The sequence below is a fragment of the Notechis scutatus genome, chromosome 2 (genome assembly GCF_049901735.1).
Source record: "Notechis scutatus isolate UNSWTSFEM ecotype Mainland chromosome 2, rNotScu1.2, whole genome shotgun sequence".
In the NCBI taxonomy this organism is placed as follows: Eukaryota; Metazoa; Chordata; class Lepidosauria; order Squamata; family Elapidae; genus Notechis; species Notechis scutatus.
Genome location: NC_142010.1, coordinates 75,753,687 through 75,772,105, shown reverse-complemented (window position 1 = coordinate 75,772,105; position 18,419 = coordinate 75,753,687). Strand labels below are relative to the sequence as shown.

At 36.7% G+C, this 18,419-nt stretch overlaps 1 long non-coding RNA gene across 1 annotated transcript; it reads left to right on the top strand.

Moving 5' to 3' along the window:
- Nucleotides 1-1,032: 1,032 nt before the first annotated feature.
- LOC148132090 (uncharacterized) lies at nucleotides 1,033-16,104 on the top strand. Its single transcript, XR_015747576.1, has 2 exons — nucleotides 1,033-1,281; nucleotides 15,891-16,104. It is a non-coding gene; the product is annotated as an uncharacterized LOC148132090 (long non-coding RNA).
- Nucleotides 16,105-18,419: the final 2,315 nt, after the last annotated feature.

Genomic DNA, 18,419 nt, shown 5'->3' with positions numbered 1-18,419 from the left:
CCATCCTTCTGAGGTTGGTAAAATGAGGACCTAGATTGTTGGGGCCAATATGCTGGCTCTGTAAATCACTCAGAGAATCCAGTAAAGCTCTGGGGAGCAATATATAAGTCTAAGCGCTATTGCTATTGATCCCATAGTTCAACCCTAAATGACAAATATTATCTTCTATTGGAGAATGGCTATGATATGGAAACAGGAAAGCATACCCCTGTGTCAGCCTCCAAGAATCCTTCTGCTTGCTTGCTTGCTTGCTTGCTTACCTGCCTGCCTGCTTCCTTTGGGGTGAATATGGTGCTTATTCCAGGATAAGCATCCAAACTCATGTGGAACTCTTTATTGCTCATTACTAATCTTTTTTTTTTAAGGCCCAAGTATAGTCGCTGTCTCTCTTGTTTTGCATTCCTTTTGTGCAACTTGGGTTTCTGACTCCCACCTTAAATCCCCCTTGACCAGCTTTGCTATGGTCCCATTCTTTGTGCAGTGTAATCCATCTTGTACAAGAGCTCATCGTCTAGGTAATTAAAATCAAGTTCCCAGAAACCAAATGCTTCCTGTTGCACATCAATAGCATCTGTGGGTCCTCAAAGAGGCAAAAGCCCTTTACCCCTTCTATAGCACGGCAAAAAAAATAATTAATAGTTTCTTTTGCTTCTCCCTCAGCCATTGTCCACTGTAAAACAGAACACAACACAACCCCTTTGGAATCTATTAGTGACGACCTGAATACTTACCTTGTTAAAGAAAGCCTTTCAGAAGTCAGCTAGATGGGAATGACCTGGCAGGCAATTAGTCCAATCATATTCTGATTATTTACACCATGAACTTAAGCCCTCTGGAAGTTGATGTCTGAATGGTGGTGACAGAGGAGGTGGCCAAGAAAATATGATTGAAATACTGTAGGAAGGGTATAAGTTTCTCAGGACAAACTTGCAGCAGAGAAAAATAGGGGAGGGAAAAGAATACATCATTTCTGACTGTATACTTGATCATATGTTATCTGGACAATGTTTATTTACTTAATTTATTTTTCAGGTTTCTGGAATATTTTGATGTACAATAAAACGATTCAACCCAGAATTCTCTACTTGAAGCACAGATAATCAAGTTCAAATTATCCCACTTCAGACACCTTATGTGAAGACCTAGGTCACTGAAAGAGGCTCTAATGCTGAGAAAATTAGAAGGAGAGAGAAAAGAAGACAACTAGCAAGCAGCAAGGTGGATAGACTCAGTTACAGTACAGGGGTGAGGCATGCATTGATCTGAAAGAACAAGTTAGAGGTAGATTGACATGGAGAAATTCTATCTATGTGATTTCTAGGAATCCAAGGCAACTTGAACATCATAGATCAACAACAAAATGATTGTGCTGAACAGCCCTTAGATGGTGCTTTCATCAGCTGAGAAGTTTCTTCAAAATATATTTCAACGGTATTTCAGTGTCATGATTCTATTTAGTTTGAAATCCATTTGATAAATTAATTACTAGTTGAATTCTGCCCAAGGTCATTCTTATGTCCCTTAGTTGGGTTCTGGCTGGGCTTTGAAGAATAGTCAGTGATAAAATCTGATTCTTGTTTCATTTTAAAGGTGGGATATAAATGAAATAAATTATTGTAATACACAAGCAAATATATTATGTTAGGCTTATGTTGTCCTGTGGATCATTTCTCCTCTAAATAGTATTTATCAGCATAGCAGATCCAATATTCATAGAATCATCAAGTGGGAAGGTCTTAAAAGTCTTCTAATCCAAATTCCTGCTTAATGTGGGATCTGCTCTAGCATCATTAACAGATGACTACCCTGCTTGAAAACCTCCAGTGAAGAACTAATATAATAGCCTGTTCCACAGGCTGATAGCTCATAGAGCCAGGAAGCTCTTCCAGTTCTTGCCTGAAGCTTCTTCCTTGTAATTTTAATGTTTGTTTTTTTTGTCTGTGATAACAGAGAGCAAATTTATGCTCTCTTTATGCTCTCTCCTCTTTTATGTGACAGCACTTCCAATATTTGAAGACTATTATATCTTCCTTGGTTCATATCCAGATTTTTCAAACATTCCTCATAGTGCTTACTTTCAAGGTCATGGCGCTTGGTTTTTAATCCTTATAGCTTGGTTTATAAGGAAGCAGAAGGATTATAGGTACTCCTCAGGTTATAACTACTCAGTCAGCAACTGTTCAAAGTTCATGATATTGCTGAACAAGGGGCACTTATGACCGGTCTTCAAAGTTCTGTCCATCATAGCACATCCCAAGGTGATGTGATTGTGATTTAGACACTCACACTTATGATGGTTGCAGTGTCACATAATTGCCACAAGCAAAGTCAATGGGGAAATAGGCAAAGAAGGTTGCAAGTTGCTTGGGTAAATTACTCCTGCTTTTCCTCTGAGGAGCCCCAGAGATCTGGTACTCTGTGTTCTGACCCAGCCTTAGCAAGTAATGATAAGCTGCTTACTTGTATGTAAAAACAAACCCCTTTTCAAACAGGGTAGGAACAGTCTTTTATTCACATGTATAAACAAAAATCAAACATAATTAGCCCCAACAGACCTAGCCAAGAAATCCAATCAGACATCCAGCCCTTGCTTTTCAATGGAGACTGAGTGGAGCAAGTGACCAGTTTTAAGTTTCTGGGTGTTATCATAAATTACTTGTTACATATTATATCATTATTTGGTCTTGAAGACACCAACGAATCAGACGACATTACCAAAGTTTGCAATATCATAAGCAACTAAAATACAACGAACATCTCTCCTGAAGATATCATTGAAATAACCAGAGATGGCCCTGAGTTCAAATACAATGACAGCTCGGTGGCGTCAAGATTATGTAGAATTGTTTGCAAAAACAAGTCCAGCAAACGTATATTCATTCATACAATAAACGCCATTGAAAATACCAATCCCACCCATAAAAAACTTTGCTCAAGACCAGACTTATCCATACTGCAAAAAAATCCACTTCTGTGAACTCTGCACAGAACTCAAACAACGTCTAGACAATTGAGAAAAGGACCTGTACATTGACTACCGTGCTGATTGCATCAAAAGAAAGTCACAACCTGCAACTCCGCATCCAACCCTACCTCATCCAATCCACCATCACTCAAAATTAGGCATGCATGCCCCTAACTACCTCAATTCAAACTACAACTGGCCTTAAATGCAAGTTACTCAATGCAAGAAACCTTGTAAATAAAATAACTGAATTTCTCCTCTTACTAAATATGGCTAAATGCAACATCATATTTGTCTGTGAAACATGGCTCAACACATCTCTCCCTGACTCCATTACCACAGTAAGAGACTATCATGTTTACCAATCAGATCATGAAATCCATAGAGGAGATGGTGTTGCTATCTTCTATAAAAAGTCCCTACATCCAAAAAACATCCAAGTTACCCAGGAGCTTGCTATTCCTGAGACCATCGTCTGTGAGCTGTCCTTAAATATCACATTTTGATTCTTACTATGTTACAGGGCCCCTGATTATGACATCGAACATGTAAACAAGTTAAATTCACTACTAACATGGGCAACATCCTGCCCACATGCTTTTATCTTTCTTGGTGACTTCAATTTACCTCATATTAACTGGACCCTAAACGAGTGTAAAAATAAACTCATACATGCAACCTTCTACAATCCTGTAACAAATCTGGGACTGGAACAACTAATAACCAACAATACTAGACTTAACAACTGCCTCGATCTCATCTTCTGCAATAGTTTGAATTCAATTTATGGATTACAAATTAAAGAGCCCTTTTCCAACAGTGACCACAACATGATTGACTTTTGCCTCAACATATGTCCACACAAAAATCATCATAATGACGGGATTCCCAATTATAACTTCAAAAAAGGCAACTATGATTTTATAGACAACAATTTCTCATCTCTTGATTGGCAACTTCTATTCCATGGATGCAATACTGTTGAAGACCATTACAACATATTTTTACTTGAAGTCAAAAGAGTAGTCAAACTATATGTACCAATAACAATTTCCAAAACCAGAAAAAACAAATTACCCATAACAATAAGGAAGCTTCAATCCAAAAAGAAATCACTTTTAGCAGAAAAACAAATCTGGTCATGTTGCCAACTTCAAAAGCCGATACAAAAATGTATGCCACCAGATAAAGACTGAATGCACCAATTATCACATTAAACAAGAGGAAAACCTTCTATGCACCAATTCCACCCGCACTTTCTCCAGTCTTGTAAACAACAAACTAAAAGACTCAAGGTCCCACCCCTGAAAGGACCTAATGGTAAAGACTGCAACAAAGACACCATTAAAGCCAACCTCTTTAACACATTCTTTGGCTCAGTATTTGTAAACAGCAATGGATCATGCCCAGTATTTCCTAGTCGAACCACAGACAACTACAATGATCTAATACATATCAATTTTACTGAAGACAATGTTTAAAAAGCACTACGCAATCTAAAACCATCTCTATCTATTGCACTGGACAGAATATGTGCCTACTTCTTAAAAAAGCTATCCACTGCCATAGCTGAACCTCTAAGCATAATCTTTGAAAAATCTTTCAGGACCAGCTCCTTGCCAAAACTATGGTCACAAGCCACGGTCATCCCCATCTTCAAAAGGGGAGACCCCAGCCTAGTTGAAAATTACAGACCAATCTCTTTATGCTGCGTCACCTGTAAAGTCATGGAATCAATTATTAACCAATCCATTATCCTCCATTTAGAGACAAACAACCTACTTTCTAACAAACAATTTGGTTTCAGAAAAAAACTATCATGTAATCTGCAACTCTTACACTGCAAAAACATATGGACTACACAACTCAACCAGGGCAAAGCAATAGACTCAATTGATTCAGTGGTACATGACAAACTACTCCTAAAACTAAAATCTTATGGTATCTCTGGACACCTGCATAACTGGATAGAGGCATTCCTGTCAAACAGGCAATAAATGGTCAAAATGGGTAGCATCCTATCACATTCTATACCTGTCAACAGTGGTATCACCCAAGGCAGTGTTATAGGACCAACTCTTTTCATACTCTACATAAATGACCTCTGTGATCATATTAAGAGCAACTGCATTCTCTTTGCTGATAATGTAAAGCTATTCAACACTACTGACAATACTGCTGCCCTTCAAAAAGACCTTGACTATGTATCAGAATGGTCAAACAAATGGCAACTTCAAATTTCAACAAATAAATGCTCTGTCTTACATATTGGCAAAAAAAATCAGAAAATAAAATACAAGCTGAATAGTCAAGACCTTGCTGATGATCCAAACTCTGTCAAGGACCTTGGAGTACTCATCTCTAATGGTCTAAGTGCTAGAGCCCACTGTAACTACATAGCCAAAAAGGCATTAATCCTGCTTAGTTTTTTCTCTGGTAATAGCACACTACTAACTAGAGCATACAAAACATTTGCTAGACTAATACTTGAATACAGGTCATCAGTCTGGAACCCGCATTACATATCTGATATTAATACAGTTGAGAAAGTCCAGAAATATTTCACAAGAAGAGTTCTCCACTCCTCTACTCGTTGCAGAATACCTTATGCCACCAGACTTGAAATTCTAGACCTAGAAAACCTAGAACTATGCCTCCTTTGGTCCGATCTAAGCATAGTACATAAAATTATATATTGCAATGTCCTACCTGTCAATGAATACTTCAGCTTCAACCATAACAATACAAGAGCACACAATAGATACAAACTCAAGGTAAATCGCACCAAACTTGATTGCAGGAAATACGACTTCAGCAACAGAGTGGTCAATGTCTGGAATACTCTACCTGACTCTGTGGTCTCTTCCCCAAACCCCAAAAACTTTAACCTTAGACTGTCTACTATTGACCTCACCCCTTTCCTAAGAGGCCTGTAGGAGGCTTGCATAAGCGCACCAACGTGCCTACCATCCCTGTCCTATTGTTTCTTTTATTTTTCTTACATGTATCCATTTCATGTATTCATAACTATGTTTATACTTATACCTGTTATCTTATAATTGCTTGACAAAATAAAATAAATAAATAAAAATAAAATAAACTGCAGTGATTCACATAACTACGGAGGCAAGAAAGATCATAAAATGGGGCTAAGGTTCACTTAACAAATGTCTCACTTAACAACAGAAATTTTGGACTCAATTGTGGTTGTAAGTTGAGGACTATCTGTATACGTATAGAGGCTCTTTCTTATTTGCCTGAAATTATCCTCTGAATAAAAATAAAGAAGTTTAGCCGAAATGGGGATTTCCGGTTTGTCGGCTTTGCGAGCGGTAGGGATTCGCGAAGCTGCGCGATCCTGCCGCCGCTAGCCGTTTTTGGGGCTCCGATCCGAAAGGGTGAGGAGCAAGGCCACTGCAGGGGCAGCTGAAGGTAGGGGGATCCGGGAAAGGGTTTGGGGGTGCTGCAGACCCCTCCCTAGCCGGCAGAACCTCCTTTACCAAGATTTGTGCAGCGGCGGTCCGTAATGGCCGCCACAAAGAAGCCGGCAGCTGGGCAAGTATGCGCTGGAGGAAGAGGTGAAAGTTTTTAAAAGTGAAAGTCTTCTTGGTCGACCCAGGACTCTAAGATATATTTAATTTAATTCCTGAAAATGATGGCTTTTTGGATGATTCTTTCCACAAGAGAAAATAAGCGGCAATTCTGAGGTGCTGAAAGGAAAGTTTACTCTCCCCGACGGAATTAATAAATGGATATTGAGAAACCTGTTTTTTTTTCAGGTAAAACTAGCTTTTGGGATAAGTCGGAAGGAGAGGACAAAAAATATATTTATCTGGTTGGATTTTGTTGGAGGAGATGCCTTAAGGATTTGAAAACAGAAATAAAATCTTAATAAGGCTTCAAAACACAGATTTGAATTTTCTTTTTCCTTTGTCTGATACTACCCCTGGAAGAGAAAGGGGGAATTTTGGCTTGGCTTGGATTGATTGAGGATTGTGGACTTTGGGATTGTCTTATTTTTCTTTTGGAATATTTTGGTTGGTGTGAGAAGAAAGAGGGAAAAAGAAAAGAAAAGATCTATAATGGCTTTTTCTTTGAGGAACTGAGGGATGAATATGAGCAAACAAAAGCAGCCTGTAAAGATGGTATGGAAAAAGCTTTTTCTTTTTTTAGAAATGGCGTTGGTTAACTATGAACAGACAATACAGATGGAAGCTGAAGAACAACAAGAAGAAGATGAAGACGCCATCTTCAATGAATCCCAAAATTCATCTAAGAAAGAAGGAAGGAAGAAAGCGAGGAAAATGAAGGATTTAAGATCTAAAAAAACATTTAAGAAAGAGAAAAATATGATGCAAAATAAATACAATGATAGCAAACAAGAGAAAAAGGGAATACAACAGAGAAGGGATGCCGGCAAGACAGAGGTTAGAAGAAGGGGGTTAGGAAGATTTGGTGGGGGAAGAAAGAAAGGGGAAAGGCGGAGAAAAGCCACAAAGTTTTAAAATTAGATGGGAAAAGAGGAGTCTTTTTAGGGATAATGGGTAAAGCATAATTTTTTAAAAAAAAGATTCTGCAAGGTACACAAGATGGTATTGTAACATTTGTATTAGAAATAGAAAATTAGAATGGCTTAAGAGTTAATAAGAAATTAAAATGTTGAAATGTTTAATAATGATTGATTTTTAAAATGTAATAAAATATTGAAGGGAAAGGCAATGAGAATGCTATAAGATTTATTATTTAGATTTATTATTTAACTACGTATTTAGGAGGATATTATGTATTTAAACATTTTTGATTTTTTACTCTGTTTTTATTGTTACTAAAAGTAAAAATTAGTAGATAGAATGTACCAAGCAGAATCAAATTGGGTATTAGGTGTTATTTTAAATGTTAATCTAATTAATTTAGGGAGAGGATAGAAAGGCATCATACTCTGATTAGTGATTTCAGGAGAAATTCTTTTTTTTTTCATTATAAGGAATGAGATAGAGGGATAATAAAGGATGGGCAAAAGATACAAATATAATGATTTAAATTAAGATGGATTGAATAAGATAGAATTATGAAGAGTGAAATGTGTGGAGAAGTTTATATAGAAGATACAGAATGGTAAATAAAATAAGTAATGATCTGTAAGATGAACATGAATATAATTAAAGCCCATATAAAGAGAGGTACCTGGGGCCAAGTTACTTTACTAAAAGATTTTTTATATGTATGTTTGCGTCTGTTTATGTCTTTGAGAGTATTGGTGAAACCTTGTAGAAACATAGAAAGAGAGTGACGATAATCAAGTCAGAAAGAAATAGATGAAATAATATAGAAATGTATTGTATAAGATAAGGTTTTATCTGACTTGTTAAATCTATAATGGAAAAAGGTTCAAATATGTAATGGTTGATGATGATTTGTTTGTTTTTTGAAATTAATAAAACTTGCTTAAAAAAAAAAAAAAAAGAAGTTTAGCCGAAATGCATTGTTGGTGTCATTTCTTGAAGCATGAACTATAACATTCTTTGTCAGCATTTCAGTTTTGGTATGTCATTAGCAGGTTCTGTTTCCCACCCATCCATTATATTATTAACTACAGTAGGTAAACACCCTTCAAATGTCAACATGGAGTAGGAGTGGGGACTTCATCCTCTCTTGCAACCTTTAATTACTGTTTTTTTCCCTTCTATCATCCCTTCCTCTTCTTGCCATTCCCAGAACATGGGCATCTGCCCCCTGAAGAAATGGATCCAGAGTCATATTAAAATGCAGGTCATCTCAGCACACAATGTGATCTAAAACTGAATTAAATCTAGATGTAACATTCATGATGCAGGGTGCAGATTCTGGCCTATGCAAGTAGTTTTCGACTTACAATGGAGCCCATTAAGTGAGATATTTGTGAGGTGAGCTTTAGCTCCATTTGGTGACCTTTCTTGCCACTGTTGTTAAGTGAATCTCTGCAGTTGATTAGTTCGTAACCCAGTTGTTAAGTGAACCTGGCTTCTCCGTTGACTTTGCTTGTTAGAAGGTCACAGAGGGGATCAGATGATCCTGGGATATCTCAACCATCAGAAATATGAACCAGTTGCCAATCGTCTGAACTTTGATCCCATGATCATGGGGGATGCTACAAAGGTCATAACTATAAAAAACAGTCCATAAGTCACTTTTTTCAGTGCCATTCTAATTTTGAACTGTCACTATATTTTATTAAGGTGCTAAGGGAATCTGTCAGTTCATTGTTTTATCCAGTCATCTTTTGAGTGATCTGCAGCCTCTCTGACTTTCCTCCCTTCAGTTAAGTCCCAAAGAAAGCGATCATGATGGAATTCCTCACTCACTGTAGCACTTTTTATAGCATGAAATGCAGGCATCTGGAGAAGTACAGGCATATGAAGCGCACTCTCATAGAACCGGTGGGGGAGGGGGAAATGTGGAATCCCACGACTGGTTACCTCTTCCTCTTCACCCATGATCAACGTCTGTATTAGGTCACTTTATTCTTGTCCTTCTAGGAAAAGGGGTGGCTACTACCAAGCAGTGTGAGGTAAAAAGAAAACCAAGTGAAATGTCTCACTAGTCATATATAGCTCAAAAAGCATCACATCAGGTGCAATGTGCATTCCTTAACTCAAGCGTTTTCAAACTTGGCAAGTTTAAGACTTGTGGACTTCAACTCCCAGAATTCCTGAGCTAACATGATGGGAGGAGGAATTCTGGGAGTTGAAGTCCACAAGTCTTAAAACTGTCAAGTTTGAAGACCCCTGCCTTAACTGGTAGATCCCAATGTAAACGTAGTATGTTCCATGTCTATGGAATTTTGAGTGTCAGAAAGGAAGGCAAAACTTTTAAGATGTACACATTAATTATATACATTAGAATTATATGCCACCCAGAGTTATTGGTCGAGATGGGTAGCTATAGAAATTGACTGATTGATTGAATGAATGAATAAATGAATGAATGCATTTATTTATTAATTAATGCACAGGTGTGTGATGGGGAAAGGAAATGGAACAGACACCAGCATGCATTCTGTACATTAGTTATAGCTTATGATGCAATAGATCTCATACAGTTTTGAAAGAACTGGAGCTGTTGTCAGCAGTCTCAATTAACAATGTTTTCAAAAATAATAGTTGGGTTTGAATTTGGGCGTGTTGTTTTCTACCTGAACACAGCAGTTTGGAAGAATGGTGAAATGGGGCCACTCTTCTTAAGTGAGATGATCTACTGCAAAATAGAACATCTAACTCTTATGAATTTGGCACATTTATTTATTTATTTATTATTTAGTCAAGCAATTATTAGATAACAGGTATAAGTATAAACATGATTATGAGTACACGAAATGGATACAAATAAGAAAAAAAGAAACAATAGGATAGGGACGGTAGGCATGTTGGTGCGCTTATGCACACGCCTCCCACAGACCTCTTAGGAAAGGGGTGAGGTCAATAGTAGACAGTCTAAGGTTAAAGTTTTTGGAGTCTGGGGAAGAAACCACAGAGTCAGGTAGAGTATTCCAGACATTGACCACTCTGTTGCTGAAATCGTATTTCCTGCAATCAAGTTTGGTGTGGTTTACCTTGAGTTTGTATCTATTGTGTGCTCTTGTATTGTTGTGGTTGAAGCTGAAGCTCTGTAAAGGACCTTGGAATACTCACCTCTAATGATCTAAGTGCTAGAGCCCACTGCAACTACATAGCCAAAAAGGCATTAAGAGTTGTTAACCTAATCCTACGTAGCTTTTTTCTCTGGTAATATCACACTACTAACCAGAGCATACAAAACATTTGCTAGACCAATACTCGAATACAGTTCATCAGTCTGGAACCCACATTACGTATCTGATATTAGCACAATTGAGAAAGTCCAGAAATATTTCACAAGAAGAGTTCTCCACTCCTCTACTCGTTGTAGAATACCTTATGCCACCAGACTTGAAATTCTAGAACTAGAAAACCTTGAATTACGCCGTCTTCGGTCTGATTTAAGCATGGTATATAAAATCATACATTGCAATGTCCTACCTGTCAATGAATACTTCAGCTTCAACCATAACAACACAAGAGCACACAATAGATACAAACTCAAAGTTAACCGCACCAAACTTGACTGCAGGAAATACGACTTCAGCAATAGAGTGGTCAATGTCTGGAATACTCTACCCGACTCTGTAGTTTCTTCCCCAAACCCCAAAAACTTTAACCTTAGACTGTCTACTATTGACCTCACCCCTTTCCTAAGAGGTCTGTAGGGGGCGTGCATAAGCGCACCAACGTGCCTACCGTCCCTGTCCTATTGTTTCTCTTATTCCTCTTTTATTTTTCTTATATGTACCCATTTCATGTATTCACAACTATGTATACACTTATACTTATTATCTTGTAAACAATTGGCAAATCAAATCAAATAAATAAATAAATAAATAAATAAATAAATAAATAAATAAATAAGTATTCATTGACAGGTAGGACATTGCAATAGATAATTTTATGTACTACCGTGTTTCTCATATAATAAGGCCGGGTCTTTTTTTTTGAGCCCGAAAAAATGGCTAGGCCATCTTTTCGGTTGACTTAATTCCCCCTTGCATCTTTGGGCGGGCGGGCAGCGATGGCTTGGATGTTGACCTTGGCGTTGGTGGGGCACTTCATATTGGGGTCAACGCAGGCAGCACCATATCCGGTGTACAACAAAAGTACTTCCTAACGGCAAGCCCCCACCATTCCCCCCATTTCGCATGTTTTAATATAGGCCTTAATTTGGGGGAGGGGCTTAATTTCATTTCATGCCTATAAAACATGCTGGGACTTCCTATTGGGGGAGGCCATATTGTTGGAGAAACAGGGTATACTTAGATCAGACCGAAGGCGGTATAGTTCTAGGTTGTCTAGGTCTAAAATTTCAAGTCTGGTGGCATAAGGTATTGTGCTATGAGTAGAGGAGTGTAGAACTCTTCTTGTGAAATATTTCTGGATTTTCTCAACTGTATTAATATCAAATATGTAATGCGGGTTCCAGACTGATGAGCTGTGTTCAAGTATTGGTCTAGCAAATGTTTTGTAGGCTTTAGTTAGTAGTGTGATATTACTGGAGAAAAAGCTACATGGGACATTAAAAAATGTTCCACAACAATATGCATATTGATATTGCTTTCACTTTTTAAAGATAATTTTATTGAAGATTACAGTTTAAAAAATAGAAATTAATACAAACAATCAGAAATACAAAATGAAATTGAAAATGTAGAAAAGAAAAAAGGAGAAAAACGGAAGAAAAAAATGTGAAGAAGTAACTTTCCCCCTCATCTTTACTATTAAAACCATTTTGACGGTTTATTACCATCTCTTTAAAATGGTTGCTTTTTCCTATACCTTATCTCTTGACAGTAAACAGAAACATAAAACCTCATAATTTGTTCCTAGTGAGCAAAAGTCTAGTAAGGACTATCAGAAATAACTATATATTCATTTTAATCTTCATCAAATAATCCAATGCTACATTCCTTCCCTATACTTTAACAATCTCAGTTTTTAATCCCTTCAAATAATATTCCCAAATTTGATTTTTCAGTCTTTGTCTCTTTTTAGCAAACCCTACAAAGTTTTAACAGATCTCCTTTGTAAATCCACTAAAAGAGTTATGCAAATCATTCTTCTGGTTTGATATTTCTACATCCTTTTCAGGGATCAAAACAACTGGTTTCAATTGTATATCCAGTATATTATCTTTTTCCACATCATTCTTATAATTTGTAGGGCAGTGCAATGAAGAATTAAAGCATTAGAAAAGAGCATTGTATTCTGATTAGTGAAAACAATATTTTTATTTCACTCAAAAATTTATTCCTGACATTTGATTTCAGATAAAAGAGGGGCAGAGATTTCAGGGCATTAGTGGAATTTAGCCAGGTATATTGAGTTATTAAGATAAAAGTTCTATGTTTACTGTATATCAGCACTGAAAACATATAAAGAATGGAATTTTCTCCTTGATAGCAAGTGATATAACTAGTGACAATTTGTTCATTGTTTTCAGCATTAATATCTCATACCCAAACACCCAACAACCCCAGGTTGCAAAAACATTTAGATCAACTTATCAGTGGTACATGATCTGAGGCACCAATTAAAGCTGCCTTGTTATATAGCCAGGGGATAATTATTTTATGCTGAAAAGGAAAGCTAATCTGATAATATTAATTCACTGAGTAATCTTGTCCAAGCTGTATATTAAGAAGCTAGTGCTCAAGGCTTATCTTTGTCTCTGTCAACACATCACTACTAGGAAGGTATCGTCATACTCTTCGCAAAAGATTTAAAACTTATAAAGCTTTAAGTTAATCTCATGACTTGACTTGTCCATTGTACTAAGCCATGAACAATTTTAAAATGGCTGGGTTTGCATAATAAATTATAAACCATGGGTTACAAACAACAATCACAACATGTTGAACCAAAAAAGGAAAAGAAAACTTGACTAGGGCTTAGAAAATAATCTGAACAAATATCTATCTTTCTTAACACACCCATACTTTTGTGGAGCTTCTGGCCTATTGCTTTGGATTTTGCTGCTATTTTAATTTTCTTTAACTCTTGAACTTTGGGTAATCAGTCCCGGTTCACCCACAAAGCACAACTGCGGTGTCTCTCTTTCTAGATTCTTCTATCTCAAATGTATTTGCAGCTGGTGGAGATGGTGATTCAATAGTATAAAAATAGAGACAGTGTTGGGATGACTTGATCTAACCCTGATTTACTCACTAAATAAATTCTCACAATGTACTGAACCAGATAGATCTCAACAGACTTGAACACTGGAACCTATCTAACAAAATGAAATTCAACATAGAAAAAAAAAAGCTTTTACACTTTGGAGAGAAAAATCAAACATACAGGTATAGACTAGGTGAAACTTGGCTCAACAGCAGTAACTGTGAGAGGGATCTTGGAGTCTTAATGCACGATCCTTTAAATGTGAGCCAGCAATGTTCTGCAGCTGCCAAAAAAAAACCCAATGCCATCCCAGGCTGCATGAACTGAGGGACAGAATCAAGATCACGAGAAGTGATATTATCACTTTATAATGCCTTGGTAAGATTACACTTTGAATACTGCATTTGATTTTGGTCATCATCATGTAGAAAAAAAGAGTCGAGACTCTGGAAAGAGTGCTGAGAAGAGCGACAAAGATGATTTGGGGGAGACGGGGCTGAAGGCTAAGACAAATGAACAATGGTTGCAGGAATTGGGTATGCACAGTCTAGTGAAAAGAAGAACTATGGGTGACATGATAGTGGTGTTCCAATATTTGAGGGGCTGCATAAAAAAGAGGGGGTCATCCTATTTTGCAAAGCATCAGAAGGCAAGGCAAGAAGCAATGGATAGAAATTTAGCAAACAGAGAAGCAACCTAGAAGTACGGAGAAATTTCCTGTCAGTAAGAACAACCAGCCAGTGGAACAATTTGCCTTCAGAAGTTGTGGATGCTCCAGCACTGGAGGTTTTTAAAAAAGGGACTGGACAACCATTCATCTAAAATGGTATAAGTGTCTCCTGTTTGAGCAGGCACTTGGACTAGAAGTCCTCCAAGGTCCTGTCCAACTTTGTTATTCTATTATTACCTAATCACACTGGCTGAGTTTGGACAACATGTTGGGATAAAACATGGTGTCTAGTCTGTGGCTTAGTGTCTCATGCAAACATAGCCATTTGCAGACGCAAAGAGAATATCACTGAAATTACAGGAAATTCCTATAGTCCTATATTAAGGCCTATTCTTTTACAATATTTAATTATGGTGAAGTTGATCAGGCTAGCAGAAACTGCCCATTACAAGTAATTGTCTCTGTACATTAAAGATAATATATAGGGTTAATTATCTCGCACTCATTTGCTCTGGCTGCAAGTAGAACCTTGCTGTTTTTCAGAATGCCTGGAGCAAGCTTTCATCAGCTGGTCATTTTTGCTAGAATTCATGGTTGCTAAGAGAGACCTTTTTCTTCTTGTGCTCAAATGAGAAAGCCACTTGATGTTTCTGCACTGGAAAAAAAAAGGTCATAGTTACCTGAGTTGAAATTTATCAAGTGTATTAGTCGAATTTCTAAAACAGAATTTTTTTCCAGTGGGAAAAAAATGAAATCAGAAGATAACAATTTGGTTGTGTAGAAAGTTTAATGAAGATATGAAAACTCCCAAAAGGCAGAGGAAAGAAAATTAGGATGATTACAGAAAAGTATCCCAGAATACTAGATAAAACATCTTACCCTTGAAGTGGAAGTGCCCCCCTCCATTCTTCTGACCTTCAGAAAGAGTGCAAGACTTTGCTTTGCCATTTGGCACAGGGGGACGGGGAGTGGGGGGGAATCAAAGAGTGACATGCAATTGTAGGGGTGATTGGTATCATGATGATGTTCCCCTACCTTTGAAATTCCACCTTTCCATCTTTGAAATTTTTTAAGTTTTAATACTATAACCCTACTTATGCTCTTTAAATCTTGTTTTTAACTTTGTTCTTATACACACTTTTATACTATGATATGTTTTTTTATTGCAAGCTGCCCAGAGTCACTGGTGACATGGGCAGTATAGAAATGTGATTGATTGGTTGACTGAATATCTTATAAATGCTAAAACACAGAAAGATTTCAGGTTGAGAAATATCTCTAAAAACAAGAAGGTGGGGAGGAGTTTCAGGAATTTAAGATAAAAGTAAGGGAAAAGAATCACTATGCAGAAATGGCAAAAAGCTGACAAATAACAAAAAAAGAGGTGGGATTACTTTTATGTTGGTTCATTCTTCTCTGAGAATACCTACCAGTATGTTATTATATGTTTGTGAAAAGCAGAATTAAAATTTCAGTGTGACAGAAATTTGTAAAGGAGAATCCATATTTATCTTTAATTGGTTTATGTCTCCAGAACCAGAAGAACAGATTCCAAGAGAACTTATAGCCCAACTGGACCACTTTGAGAAGACTGCATTTACAAAACAAAAACAAAAGGAGACAGTGAACCAGTCAGTCTAACACGAATACCTGTGAAGAATCTAAAGAAGATTAAAAGGAACTGAATTTTAAGCACTTTGAAAACAATGTCATAATTATCAGTAATTAATATTAATTAATCAAGAACATTTTTGCTGGATTAACCTTAATTTGCTTTTCAATTAGTTATTTTTTTTATAGATTGTGAGACTTTATATAATATATTTAGTTTTTTTTAATTATATATAATATATATCCATAGCCAAGAGTCATCAATCATGTTCTCCAATTAGATTTTTTCACAGCAGAAGCTTCAGTCATCTAATCAGTCTCTGAAGAAAATATGAATGGAATGTACTTTCGATTCCACACTGCTGCCTGTTCTTTGAAACTCCCCTCCACTTCTTTCTGTTGGCAACTATAAAATGTGTAATAAAAATGTTTTATAAGTTGACACAAATAACATACATATTATTTATACATTACTAATTTTGTTGCCATTATTTTGATCACAATATCATTTTAGTTCATCTATAGTGTCACATTTTAGGTCTATTTATTTATTTAGTTTTCATCACAATATGAAACATTCTAGTTACGACACTTGCTGAATGTGAGCTGTGTGGCAGGATAACTAAAAGAATACAGAAGCCTGAAAATTATACTCAAAGAGACTGAAATCTGAAATCTCTTAATGGCAGTGACCAGTGGGGAAAGGAGGGAAGGAGGGAGTGACTCAGATCAACTGAAGAGCCCTCGTCTTCCTTGTAGGGAGGGGGCCTTTGGTGACACACAAGAATGGGGAGGATGGGTGAAGATTTCCTCATGCTTCACAGCTCCGTATATCCCTCCTCCCCCAACAAAAGTCTATGGGAGCTCCCTAGGTTAGTGGTGGTGGTGGTGATTGTGGTGGTGGAGGAGGAAGAGGAGGAGATGGATGCTTTATCAGGATTCACCCAAGAGTCATGAGGGGACAGTAAATGGCACAGGGTTAGGGTTATATGTGAAAAGAAGAATGACCCAATTGGGGGTGGTCTAATAAAAAAATAAATATCAGAATGGTAGGCTAGAAAAGTGGCATATATTAAAATAATGAAATATAACAAATCAATGCTCCTAGAAACAGAAATCAAATGAAACCAAATGAATGTAGGAAATCTGACTTGACAATAGTACTTATGAAACAGACATTGGAAAAGTCATTATCAATAGTTGCAAAAAGATAGCTTTAGGTTCCATCAACATTGAGAGATTTTTTTCAAATCACAGGAAGTCATTGTTTGACTTTATTCAGTGAAGTAAATTTGATTTATTTTGGTTAGATTGTACAATATGCATTGTTCTGAACACAGCATTAAGGAAGGTTTCAGTTAAATGCAAGGATTCAGAGAAGACGAAGAAGATGATCGGGAGTCCATCAAAGAGAAAGTGAACAAAGAATGTTTAGTTTTTAGAACAAAGATCAAAGGGAATAGGATACTAGTCCCCAACTACTTGAAACAATGGTGGCTATAATCTATCCTGAATCCTCTCAGAGGGCAGGATAATGGATTTAAATTACAAGAATGTCTGGGGGGAAAAGTCCCACGGAGCAAAATTCTATGAATTCTTCCAAATCTATGATTCTATCATTTTAGTTAATTCAGAATTAACTAAATTTTAGTGGGTTTTTTAGATGCATTAAATGTGTCCGTGACAATGGCAGATGTGCAATAATAAAATTTGAAAAGTGATACATTTTCATGTCCTAAATGAACCTGCACATCTTTGAGAACTGGCATTTGACAATGTAAAAAAAAACAAACAACCCTTCCCAGGCCAGACAATTGTATAAATATATGCACGGACATAATCAAAATTCTTATCTGAAATTCAAGAAAAGTAATCCTGGAAATAAAAGATAATTAACAAAGATGACATGAAAAAAAATCAATCCTCCAGCCAAGCTTGGTCTTTTTCATCACTAAAACACAGAAAAGTCCTTGGCACCCAGATTAGTATATTAGAATATATCTACAGTAAATAAATCCATCCGCTTACAAGTATTATCTGAAAATATTCAAATGACTACAGAGAACATATTCTTCACACCCGAAATGTAAATGTTTTCCTGATCAGTAATAAGCTTTATGGAAGCAGAGTGTGCCTCTAGAACAAATTATTCCTTTCTACGAGTACAATCATGTTTTTAATCTTATTGTCCTGCCAATTTTGGGACAGGGGAGGGAGGGGCAGAGGGAAGTAGATCAGGTTTATCAAGTAGGGAATTTGGGAAGGAAGAGTTTTCATTTCAATGGCTTCTACTTCTGCTAAAGAGTTTCAGTACATAATAGAACAATTCATTTAATTGTTGTGAAAAGAACAGCTTTTAATTTCTTTTCATTTTTTTCTTCATCTCATTCCAAAATACCCTTCAAACCTTTGACACATCTCCTTTGTAAATCCATGATAATAAAGTTACCCC